Source organism: Rhincodon typus, chromosome 5 (assembly GCF_021869965.1).
Source record: "Rhincodon typus isolate 14 chromosome 5, sRhiTyp1.1, whole genome shotgun sequence".
Taxonomy (NCBI): Eukaryota; Metazoa; Chordata; class Chondrichthyes; order Orectolobiformes; family Rhincodontidae; genus Rhincodon; species Rhincodon typus.
The window spans coordinates 115317989-115329782 of record NC_063336.1 but is presented as its reverse complement, the minus strand read 5'-3'; positions in this window follow the sequence as shown (position 1 = coordinate 115329782).

The window sequence follows — 11794 nt, the reverse complement described above, 5'->3', positions numbered from 1 at the left end:
ATTTAAAGTCAGAATTTATGATACTGGATTGCCATAGCATTATTGATGAGTCTTTGTCAGATTTACTACAATCCAAAGATGACCTAACTGCAGAGAAAATTAAGATAGTAAAGCTGTGTTCTAGAAGCAACACATATTAATCCGAAGGAGAGAAAGTCAAAATTGGCACGAGTAATCTTCAGAACACTTTGAATTTTTGGTGTACAGGAACATGAAATACAACGTGATAATAAAAGTGTAATGGGTAGGACAGTCACCAAACACTAAGTCTGCAGATGAGTTACATCATGTTTGATGCAGTGATTCTCACTGTGAAGCTGTGTGAGTTTTCTTACGATATCTAAACAAACTCATCCCTTTAACTACTTTTTGAGGCCTCGTGGTGAAGCAGGATATAGCCACAGAAAAGCAAAAGAGCAAGGAACTGCACACAGAAAGAGGTAAATGATGTAGAACAGTCTCCAGTAGCAAACAAATTTCTTGGAAAAGCTTATGACCCCGTTCAAATATTTTGACAAGTGGACATTTATGTTAATGGTTATTTCATGAAATTCAAATTACATGCTGAGCAACCATCAGATAGTGAGCAATGGTTAACAGCTTACAGAACCTCAGCTATATGTTTCAGGGAAATCACACTTTGCATTTCAGAAATGTTGCAAGTAACAGTCTAAAAGAGGGGACTCCAAATACTAGAAAACCTGTATGTACATCAGAACCAAGAAGTGTCACTCCTCAGTAGAAAAGTGTACATTGAATTCAATCTCATTCAAAAGATGAAAGGAGTTGATCAATAACATGTCAACGAATTGTCAAGGCACAGAAAGTCAGGGAACCTATAGCTTGGAAGATTTTACAGAGCTCTGTAGTCGAACCTAAATAAAAAGCCAATTTCCAGGAATGAAAATTGTTGGAATAAAAAACTGTTCACATTATCAATAAGATAGAAACATATATAATGCTAACTCTAATCTAAGCTAATTTGGCAGAAATATTTTCCTCTGCTATCAACACTGATGAGAGTTCAGATTCCAAGTGCCAATAAATTTAAAAATGAAAGGCAAACAAAGAGGCAGAAACTGAACAGTGTGCACCATTCCAAACAATCGGAGCATCAGCAACTGGACGGTTTCAGATTGCAACATGTCACAGTGAGCAATCAGTAATGACCAATAAAATCCAAGTCATAGGTTAGGAAAGAACAAATTGAAGAAGAGTATCTGACTTCCCTATCTTCCAAAGAAGAATCCTCAAAATAGCAGGTATCACATCAAGCAAGAAGAAATTATTAGGTAACACCTAATTGAAGAAATTACTTTTACCAGTCATTGATCACTGAAAGTCCACACAAAGCAACAGGTTGAAATAAAAAGTCTACCTACAGGTATTTCTCCTATAAAGCAAAAGTTGTGTTCTTGTGTGACCTTGCGCCATCGAAAATTGCATTATAGTGAAATCAGTACAGAAAATCGCTATACCTGTACAGCAGAAAGTTCACATTATCCAAACAGCGTCCACTATTCATCAATCACATTACAGCCAATTCACTTTAATGAAACACACGTTATACCTGTATTTCAACACGAGTCTACTTTAGATTGAGAAAATAAAAATCCATTGACATAAATTAAAGATGTGTGTACAACTGCATGGAAGACATCACTGAGTACTGATAAGTGTTCTCGAGGTTCAACAAACTGCAGAGTATAACATAAAAACCAAAAGGACTGCGGACGCTGTAAATCAGGAACAAAAACAAAGTTGCTGGAAAAGCTCAGCAGGTCTGGCAGCATCTGTGGAGGAGAAAACAGAGTTAACGTTTCGGGTCCAGTGACCCGTCCTCAGAACTGCAGAGTATAACATGCCTGCTTTAGCTTGGATAACATCCTCTGTAAAAGAAATACACAAAACTAAAGATCTTCCAGAGTATAAATATCAGGAAAACAGTACATCTCAATTACCTTCTTCCCAGCTAACTATAATTCTTCTAGCTCCAAACAGAACATATGTTGCTTGCACTATAAGCCTCTTCTTTTCCTTCCAGAAAGATACTACCATCACATAGTACAGAGAACAGAAACCCCTAAAGAACTCATGTACAGATAGCAGCACACACAACATAATGGGTTGCTCTAATTTATCAGTGTGGCAACTTTTGACATCAAGATGACATTTGAGCAAGAGTGTCATTAAGAATCAGTCAGAAAACTAAAGTCACAAACAAAAACAGAAGTTGCTGAAAAAGCTCAGCAGGTCTGACAGCATCTGTGAAGAGAAACCAGAGTTAACATTTCGGGTCCAGTGACCCATTCTCTGAATTAAAGTCAATGGGTTCAAAGGGAAATGCTTCAAAGTTTGAGAGATAGCTGACTCAAAGGAAGTTGGTTACAATGTTTGAAAGGTGATAGTCACAATGGGTGGAAAGGGCCGCTGGATAAAGGATTCCTCATCTCAGTGTAGGCCGTATGCTTCATTCCAAGTATTTATTGTAAATACTTTGTTGTTTAATCTTAATTTTCCTTCAGATTTATAATGACCTGATGCCAGTGGAATAAGGAATCCCTGCTTCATGATCTTTGAGTCTTATATGTGTTAAAGCTCATGTTACACTAACACCCAGTGCAGGATTAGCATGGTGGCTCTCAGCAATATGTTGTCTTCAGGTTGATCACAATACAACTTTTAAAATGTTAAGATCGCAGGTTTCAAAATCCTGTATTGTGAGGAGATTGTGTTGAAATGACCTTATTTAAATTATTGTCTTTTTAAAAAGTTAGTTTATAATAAATGATCCAAAAATGTCAAAATGACATTGACAGAATAAACTGTCCTTGTTTTAATATATTTACCACTTTTGTTGTGAACCTACTTTCAATACATTACTGAATTATTTTGTAAGGATGTTTGTGTGAAATAAAGTATAAAATAGTTGTTACATTATATCTGGTCTTCTATTTGTAAAATGTCTGACAACACCCCCTCATCCATCCATTAAATTAATTACAGAACTTTGTCCCTTAATGACCAATTAACCTGTCAAAATCATGAGAAGCCTATTGAAGGGATGCAGTCTTTACCTGGTAATTATTTTTAACATTTTGAAATCATCAGCAGAGATTTTTTTTATTTGAAATCCAATTTCTTTATAAAGGTTTGAACTGTATAATTATTTTTTTGAAGTTTTCACTGGGAAGATATAATTTGTCAGAAAGAAATTTTGAAAACTAAGCACAACAAAGGGTGGTGCGGTGGCTCACAGTGCCAGAGTTCGATTCCAGCCTCGGGTGTCTGTCTGCGTGGAGTTTGCACATTCTCCCTGTGTCTGCCTGGGTTTCCTCCATGTGCTCCGGTTTCCTCCCAAGGTCCAAAGATGTGCAGGTTCGGGTGAATTGACAGTGCTATATTACCCATAGTGTCCAGGGACGTGCAGGCTAGGTGCATTAGCCATGGGAAAACACAGGGTTACAGGGATAGGATGGCTGGGTGGGCCTGGGTGGGATGATGTTTGGAGGGTTGTTGTGGATTTGATTGGCCAAATGGCATGTTTCCACAATGTACAGACTCTATGATTCTGTATGAAACATTAACTGACCAATTACAATGACCTAAATGTTCTTAACAATAGCTGTTTTATTGACTCTCAAATAGTTCTTCGAAGGGAATTATGGTATTGAGATCAGCACTATGATGACACATAGTTCAGACTCAGCACTTTTTGATACAAGATTTCAAAAATTTTTATGAGCTATGCTATGCAGGACAATGCTGGGAAAGTCAGAGGGGGTATCCTGAAACTCACCTCTCCTTTCTGCCCTTCATTCCTGTAGTTGCATCATGCTCAAAAATGTTAGTGAGTTTTCCTTACTCATGAAATAGTTACTTTACTTAAAAATATTTCATTGACAGAATTAGTGCAACAATGAATTCTGTTCCCTTGTTGGCATGGGGGTTAAAAATTAGAATGCCAATTAGTTATGCAGATAGTCCAGAGTGCAGACCCAAAGTTTGTCTTGGTGTTGTGCCAAGGCCTAAGGTGGCAGGATTCCACCCATTACATTTTTCTCCCTCCCTCCAGATGTTCTCTGACCAACTATTTCAAAAATTTTCTGTTTTTACTTCAGATATGCGTAATCCTTTTTTTTTATTAGCAGATAAATTGTTTGTTTTGTGGTTGGATGTTATCAGGCCTCATGAGATAGACTACAAGGCAGGAGTGTTGGTAATGTGGAAGGGAGGGCCTAGTGCCTTTCTACCACCATGGCATCATATCCTACATGGCAGCTTACCTGCAGTGGGAGAGTAACCTGTATGGCACCCACCGAGTGACAACTGAGACTATTAGGTGTCCAAGTGAGAGCCACCTCCTGCCCCAGCTCACATTTCACTTGTTTCAGGTCACACAAACAGTAATTTACTGATATCATACAACTCCAGTTTGGATCCAAGACTATGTTAAAATTAAAGTCCGAATCTAATGATTTGAGGTACTTTGGAATACAGGCACCTTTTAGCTGTAAAGGTGAGTGCCAAAATGACACTCCCAATGAAGCTAAATTTTCAATTGTGTCATTTTTGTTTGCCCATGGCACTTAGGATATACTTTTAACAAAACAGACTCCAGCCGTTCCCTGCTCTGTAAAATATGATGTGTGGAAAAATCATCCACAACTTACGATTAGATTGTTCAAATAAGGCCCCTCATCACTTATTACACAGAAATGCAACTATTAAACAGTGGGTAGATTTATTTAACTTGACTGAAGTTTTAAGATTTAGTGCTTTTAGCTAGATTAAAATTGAATTCATTAAAGTATCTGCAACAGTTATTAAATGTTTGTTACCAATGGAATAAGATAGATTATTTGCAGTACTTTTGATAAGAACATACTTGAACAGACTGTTATCTGAAGTGTCAAAATATAAACAGAACATTTCTGAGCATAGAAAATAGAAAATTAAAAATGCTGATAATATAAGACTTCAATGGCTTGCCGCTGAGAAGTAAATGTGATTTTTAAATATTTCATTAATTATAATACCTTGTTAGGAGAGCTCGCAAAAATGACCAATTTCAAATGAAATCTTCAATGAAAATCATTTTCTGCACCATCCACTTCTAGCATCGATGTAGAGAAATATGTAGTGAATTATTTTAACAATGGAAATCTTCAGCAAAAGCATGTCAACAACAGCAGGTGGGCAACTTACGTCTCTCTTTCACAATAACAACAACATCAACATCAGATTGTATTTAGAAAAGCATCTTGAACACAATAGAGGATCTCAAGGAGTTTCACAGGAGCATTATCAACAAAATTAGGCACCAAGCCATGTAAAGAGACTCTAGAAATGATGACCAAAAGCTTAATCACAGAGTTAGGTTTTAAAGAGCATCTTCTAAGGTGAGAGAGAGGTGCAGGGAGGGTGTTACAGAACCTGGGTCCCCAGCAACTGAAGGCAAAGTCACCAGTGGTGGAATGTTTAAAGTTGACAGCACTCAAACGTTCAGTAATGAGAAATGTGAATATCTCTGAGGGATTGGACAGTGTCAGTAATGTAAAGTAACATCAGTAAACACATGGCCAAGTCTATGTCTAAGTATCTCTGTGATAGTGAAGTCATGTAAATAGGTAGAACTGTCAATAAACCTTAAGATATCTAATTCAACAAGAAGTCAACACATTGTAGCTATGTTAGATGGACTAACATGCAGGAAACCACAAAGTACATCATGGTTGTAGAAGTTGGTCACTAACTTTTAATAGTGACACTGAGTCAGCGACAGTAACTGCATGCAGAAGGCTGATAAGATTTTAATAAAGTGGCAGTTTTCTTCCTTCTGGGACCTAACTGTTCACTATGTATATATCCTTGCAACATCCCACTAGTTACAATCTGCCAATGTGAAAATGACCAATTAATAATACTTTTTGCTTCTGTCGATTAGCCAATCCTTAAACTATGCCCAAAGATTACCTCCTAAACCATGTGCTCTAATTTTTCTAACCAATTTCCTGTAGGCAACATTATCAAAGTCTTTTGAAAAATCAAAACTCAGTACATCCATCAGTTTCCCTTTATTAATTTTGTTAGTAACACCCTCAAAAAACTCAAAATGTTTGTCAGACATAATTTTCCATTCATAAATCCATTTTCCCATCATAACCATCTACTTCCACAACAGGAACATTACCGGATTCCAGCCTAGTTTCAGCTCATTTGCCATTTAAACTCTAATCCTTTTCTTTATTATCTCTGGATTTAAATATGCTGCACACTGCTGCTTGGCCTCGTTCATTCAACTTCCCCAAAATCTTGAGGTCATCTAAAACTGTTACCTGTGTGTTTATACAGACTAAGTCTGGTTCACCCATCACTTCTGTATTCGCTGATTTACAATCGCTCTGGTTAAGCAACACCAAGATTTTAAAATTCTCATCCTTGTTTACCTTCAGAATTGAGATCATCGTTATCTCTGTAATCATCTCCAACCCTCTGAGAGATCGGTGTTCATGTAACTCCAGCCTTCTAAGTATTCCCAATTTTACACAGAAATTTCTCCCGAAACCTCTTCACTTCTCACCCACGTTTTCATCTTTTAATACACTTCTCTCAAATACACTTCTTAAAAATTACCTCACTGACTGAGCTATTTGTCAACTGAACGCATATCTCTTATTGCACGCAAAACAAAACTTTTCACTGTATCAAGGTATATATGAAAATAATAAATAAATCAATACTGAGTCTTGATGTCAAATTTGATTTATAATTCAGATTCATAAGTAGTTACAGTGCTGAAGGAGGTTATTTGGCCCATCCTGTTCACACAGCCTTCAAAAATCTGACTACTGTAATCTCATTTTCCAGCTCTTGTCACTGTAAATGAATACATTTGGATGAGGATCTATTCATGCTTCCTGTGGGATCTGTCTGATTGTTTTCATTGCCTTTGGGGGAAATGTTAAATTCAATTCAGACTGTTTTTGGTGTAACCCATAACAAAAACAGAAATTGCTGGAGAAACTCTGTTCTTCTTCAGTTCTGAAGAAGGATCACTGGAACCAGAAACATTAACTCTACTTTCTCTCCACAGATGCTGCCAGACCTACTGAGTTTCTCCAGCAATGTCCACTTTTGCTTCAGATCCTTATTTTGTTTCATAATCTTCATAATTATTTTCAGAATCCCAAAAGTGCAGAAACAGGCCATTCAGTCCATCAAATCTGCACCTACCCTCCAAAGGGCATCCACCCAGACCCATTCTCCCCCCACCACCCCAACCTTATTCCCTGTAACCCAGCATTTCCCATGACTCATCCACTTAACCTACACATCCTTGCACATTAAGGGCAATCCAGCATGGCCAATCCACCTAATCTACACGTTTTTGGACTATGGGAGGAAACCAGAGGAAACTCACACAGACACAGGGAGAGGGAGAATGTACAAACTCTACTCAGACAGTCACCCTGAGGCTAGAATTGAACTCAGGTCCCTGGTGCTGTGAGGCAGCAGCGCTAGCCACTGAGCCACTGAGCCTCCCTCTGGTCCACTCCATGTTTGCTTCATAAAACCTGGACTATCTGTGGGCTCAAATGATTCCTATAGCCATCTTAAGTCAGTATTTTACTCCCTTTTATAAAGCCATTTCAATCCATGCAAGTTTTATACATTAAGGCACCCAATGGAGATCAATAATCAGTAATTATATCATCACGAGACTTACGTTAACAGTCATGTTCCGTGATTTAAATTATTTGTTTTGTAATAAGATCTGAGCAGTTCAGGTTTAGTTTGAAATAGCTATCAGCTGTAAGGGGCAACACTTAAAAAAATCACGATTTAACTTGTAAAAACCAACAAGTTTCACACATGCGCCCCAGAGTTGGTTCACATTTAAACTGCTGATACAGATTTACTCCTTTGGCTGCATCAGAAGTTCCCTTTAAAAGTTAAGAAATTTCAACTGTTAATTGATTTTATTTAACTATAACTGATAGAATTATATCCAGATGGGAAAAATATTTTAAATGTATTCACTTGGTTGAAAGCTACTCAAATAAAAACTGTTTATTTCTTGATAATACTGTTTTAGCTCTTTTGTATCATTGATAATGTAATGAGTAAAATCACATGGGACCTTTACTGGCTTTGCCATATGGATGGCAATCAGTGCATGTACATCGATGCAGTAAAAACAGTCAACTTTCTTCTAAATCAATGGATCTCTAAAGCATTGCAAATATCATTGAGCAATATTGCAGCACCTGGGAGAAGGGATTGATCTGAGTAAAATTGTGAGAAGTCAGAGGAATTGATTTCCTGAAGGGCCTCCTCCATCTTTTTACCTACAAGGAATGGACAAAAGAAACTTTCCTTGGGAACCCTCAAGTTCCCATCTCACCTTTACTCACTGCCAACACTCAATAGCAGCAAATGTGTATTATCTACAAGATGCACTGCAGAAATTCACCAATGTTTCTTAGACAGCACTTTGAAACCTACGACTGCTTCCATCTAGAAGGATAAGGGCAGCAGATACATAGGAATATCACCACCTGCAAACTCCTCTCCAAGCCACTCACAATCTTGACTTGGAAGTATATTGTTGTTCCTTCGCTGTCGCTGGGTCACAATCCTGAAACTCCCTTCCTAACAGCATTTTGGCTCAACCTTCAACACGTGGACTGCAACGGTTCAAGAAGGCAGCTCAACATCACCTTCTCAAAGGCAACAAATGATGGGCAATGAATGCTGGGTGAATTTTTTTTAATTTAAAAATGCACATTGACAGTACTATTTTGAGGCGCCATTTACTTTCATTCCTAGCTCTAAAGGGAACAAAAATCAAGCCTAAAATTGCTGTCAGTAAGTTTAGCAAACTCAACACAAACACAACATATATTCCCCTTTACCCACGACAGGCTACTAAAACATTACAGATCTATTGCATTCTGCCACATTCAGCTTAGGAATATTTATGAATCTTTCCTGTTCTAACATTCAAGAAGCATACAAACATAGAAGATAGGAGCAAGAGTAGGCCATTCAACCCATCAAACCTGTTCTGACATTCAATATAATCATGGTTAACCAATATCTTAACCCTGCCCTCACCCTTTAGCACAAAGCTCTATCTACTGCTTTCTCGAAAATGTTTTGACCTCAACCACTTTCTGTGGTTATGAATTCCATTGGCCCAACATTCTGATTGAAGATGTTTCTCCTCATCTCAGCCTTAAAAGGTTACCCCTATCGTTAAACTGGTTCTGGACTCCCCCACAATCAGGAACACCCTTCCTGCATCTAACCTGCATAGTCCTGTTCAAATTTTATAGATTTCTATGAGATCCCCCTCATTTTTCTAAACTCCAGTGAATACAATCCTAACTAACTCAATCTCTCCCTATACATTAGTCCTGCCATTTCAAGAATCAATTTGGTAAACCTTTGCTGCACTCCCTCTAATAGCAAGAACATCCTTCCTCAGATAATGAAATCAAAACTGCACATAATATTCCAGGTTTAACCTCACCAATGCTTGTATAATTGCAACAAGACATCCTTATTCCTGAACTCAAATCCTCTCGTTGTAAGTCCAACGTACAGTTTGCCTTCTTTACTGCCTGCTGCATCCTAGTTTTATTCTTACTTTCAATGATTGGTGCATGAGGGACACCCAGTCTTGTTGAACATGCCCCTCTCTTAATTTTTAGCCAAAAAACAGTTTGCCTTCCTACTGCCTTCCTACAAGCGAATAAAGACTTTTTTAAGAATTTAGCAATAGAATCAAGGATACTGTTGTTAAATCTCAACCTCAAATTTCTGTACTAAAATGAACAACCAAACAGAAAGCAAAACAAAAATCAGATAATTACACTTTCTGATATTAGAAATGTATAATCATTTGTCATTTACAGAGTCCATTAAGTATCAAACAATTGTGAGATTATGATAAATTGCAGATGTTAAATCTTCTAAATGTTAATAAGGATGCAATGTTAATGAAATGCCACACATGCTTACAAAACCACCTTTTAAGGAAAATTGTCATTTTCATTGTGTAGTGATTGGAACCAAGTGGACCTTGATGATTATGAGATCCTTGATTGGGGTTGTTAATCTGGCCAATCAGGAATCCCTGGCTGACCATTATAAACAGGGGATATAGAATCTCCTCAGTTCAGGGGACTGACTCTGAACTGGCTGGTCACAGCCAATGTACTGTGCACATGTAAATAAAAGGTGACTTGGAGACAGGATACTGACCTCTGTGCAGTTATTTCAGTGGTGATGGGAGAAAACAGTACATGACTGAAGAATATTCACTTGCAAAAGTCAGCTTGAAATTGGGGTAAGCATTTCTGGCATCTTGCCTTTATTTGGGAACCTTGACTAGTTTGATCCTGCTATTGAAGATTGCACCCAGTATGTGGAAAAAAAATGAAATTTTTCCAGGCAAATGACATTGAGGCAGATGAAAATCAATGATGATTCTTCTGACTGCTTGCGAACACGCAGCATTTTCAGTTATAAGGGGCTTAAATTCTTCAGAGGCACCGGACATTAAACCTTCCAAGAATTGACAGATTTGGTTAAGGAATAAAATGACCCCAAACTTCCTCTAATTCTGAGAATCTATCAGTTTTATTTGGCTGCAGAAGAACCGGGATTTTTGATCAGGTTAACAATCCCAATCAAGGATCTTGTTGTCAATGTGATCTACTTGGTTCCAATCACTACATCCCTCCCCTACTAAGTCCAGGAATGTAGGTCTGTTCTTTCTCATGTAGTTTTTCCAGCAACGTTTTCATTCCAGGTATGTTTCCTCTGATTCGGATGCTGACACAGGCGGTGCGTACACAACCAATCAGGAAGTCCTAGCTCACCAAGATAAACAGGGGATTTAGAATTAAAAATATATATACATAAGGATATTTGGAATCTCCTCAGTTCAGGGGGTTGACTCCAAGCTGGCTGGCCACAGCCAGACTAGTGTACACAAGTAAATAAAGTGTGTCTTGGTAACAGGATACCAACCTCTGTGCAGTTATTTCACTTTGGTGAAGTGAACCATTTTTCTGAGCTAATATCTGTCATATCAATTTTGTTTTGTTTTCAAATTACTATGATAGGGCCGAAAAGCAGCGTTACTATCTAACCTTCCTGAGCATAGAAGTACATAAACAGAAAATGGATAAATATATCTTACATATAGTTTTTCATTTCGACCATAAAGAAGAAAAACACCAGACAGAAGGAGTTAGTCGAAAATCCTTCCAGGTAACCACAAAAATCATTGAATGGATAGGCAACCGTCTCATCTAAACCCACCACTGCCTTGTTCTAATTGCCAAATGCAAGCTGGTGGTTTTGCAATGCTACACAACAATGATTAAGGACGAGAAATGAAGAACAACATCTGTGACATATTACAAAAAATTGTGTTCTTGTTTCTGATTTGCAGCATCCACAGTTCTTTCCAGATTTTACAAAGGATTCTGCAGGACTTACAGCCAGGAAAATGACCCTGTTTACTACCTACCATCAGGCATATTAGAAGAATTTACGGGCTGATAATCAATCTGTTCAGTCATTTACGAAAGCACCTTTCTTGGCAAACAATTCCTAGTTTCGAGCTCAAACATGCTACCACTGCATCTTAAGATAGCAAAATGTTCCAGCAAACAGAAAACGGAGCATTGAATCATTGATTCAGAGGTAATGGGAACTGCCGATGCTGGAGAATCTGAGACAACAAGATATAGAACTGGATGAATACAGCAGGCCA